Source organism: Aplysia californica, unplaced genomic scaffold (assembly GCF_000002075.1).
Source record: "Aplysia californica isolate F4 #8 unplaced genomic scaffold, AplCal3.0 scaffold00213, whole genome shotgun sequence".
NCBI classification, from domain to species: domain Eukaryota; kingdom Metazoa; phylum Mollusca; class Gastropoda; order Aplysiida; family Aplysiidae; genus Aplysia; species Aplysia californica.
The window spans coordinates 547,767-549,794 of record NW_004797483.1 but is presented as its reverse complement, the minus strand read 5'-3'; positions in this window follow the sequence as shown (position 1 = coordinate 549,794).

The window sequence follows — 2,028 nt, the reverse complement described above, 5'->3', positions numbered from 1 at the left end:
CACACACACACCCACCAAAACCATGCTCACTGTTTAGATAAATACAAACAAAGACATACATAAAGAAGCAGCCTCTACCTCTTGCAGAACTTGCTTTTGCGTGGCATGCACGCGCCCAATTTTTAAACGAGTATTAGATCTACTTTTTATTTCCTTCGTAAACGAGGCACTGGTTTCCTGGGAGTCAACTTCGGTCCTATGTTGTGGGCATTGTCTTTGTACTGTTGGTCCCAAATTTTAGTCCAGGTTGATAGGATACGTTTTGTAATTTTGCTTTTCAAGTCAGAAAGTGAATTTAAAAAAAATTGTTTTCTTTATCAGAGAGTCTCAAAGATTCTTTGCCAAAGTGATCAATAGTTTCGTTGTCATCAATGCCGAAATGAATGGGAAGTCAGGAGAGAATGATAGTTTTGCCAGACTTGTAAAAAGTGATGTTTAATTAGAAGTTTTAAAATTCTGGTGTCAGAGCGCTCCGAGGATTTTAAACAATAGAGAACGTAAGGAACAATTCTTAATGGTAGATTTAGTGGAGTTGCCTAATATGTTTAAGGTAATTTCAAAGGCAACAGCCTCATCAGAGTTTGTTTGGGGGCTCTCGTAGCCTAAAGGTTAAGGTGTTCGTCTCTCATTCAACAGGTTGTAGGTTTTGAATCCAGATAACGACGGAAAATTTTCTTCTCTAACATTTTCTCTTTTCACACCCTTCCCTGCTCTCTAACAATGCTTTCGTCTCCACTTTCTGCCCCCACCCCCTCACCTCCTTTGCTCCCTCTTCTGGGCTCCTGACTCCTTTTCAGCCTTTTTACTGCTACTCCTTGGCTCCTCCTTACTGCTGTCTTTTAGCCACACCCCTGATCTTATGGTAGGAAAGATCTACACCTAGCCTTCTCGGACAAGGGTAAACAATGTCTGAAGTCCTGCGTTCAAATTACGCCCGCTAAAGATCCTTTCCTGGTCTAAAATCGATAGGGGTAGGCTTCGGCCGCCACCCGGGCAGAATTCAAAATTTCGTACCAACTGAAAATGTTAAATGTATTCCGAGCGCTCCTATGACCTTATGCAGTTGTGAGCACCATTAAACACCGAAAAAGAAAAGTTTCTTTTTAGTGTAAGTATTTTTGCGTCCCCATCGACACGATTTAGGCCATTTAGAAAACGGGCTTCTGACCTTGCTCGTGCCAACCTGGACTGAGAGGGATATAACATCCCAGCAGGAATACCGAGGAACTCGATAAAAATTCTCCCTCTTGGGAATCGAACTTGGATCTCCTGTGTGCGACAGCGAAGTGCCTTACCGCTTCATTACAGACGCCGCTCGTCTGTGATGTTTTTTGGGGGGGTTTTTTGCTCTTTAAAAAAAAAATTGAATTTCCAATTCGATCATAGGTTCTTTAATTAGTGGGAAGTAGTTCCATAACTTATTGGTCTTAACACAGTGTATAATCACTCAATATGACCAATTAAGAATGGGTAAATAAACTACTGATTAAAAAATGAAAAAGAATAGTACTTGCGGGTCATCTACAATTTAACGTTTAAATCAAATAAATGATATGCATCAAAATTTCCGGGTTCTCTTGGTGCTATTGAGTGCAGTGTAATTTTACCCACAAATAGAATACTGGGACATCGTCGTCAGGGCAAGAAGGATCTTTAAGGTGTCACCCTCACCACCATTGCATTGATTAAACTAGGTTCAAACTCAGCTTCTCAGGATTGGAAGTCAAGTGCTCCGCCGATTGGGCTACCTGGCGCCCATAAGGTCATCAGGGGGATGGCCGAGCCCTCTTTTTGTGTTCAATATTAAAATATTTTTTTTCTTAATCGCTAATTTCAGGAGTAATTCTAAGCCATGCGTGTGTGTGTGTGTGTGTGTGTGTGTGTGTGTGTGTATTTGTGTGTATGTGTGTGTGTGTGTATATATATATGTATGTGTGTGTGTGTGTGTGTGTGTATGTGTGTATGTGTGTGAAGATGGTTTAGTAGATGTTTTGCTTATTGTGCATGCATGCGTGTGTGTGTGTGTGT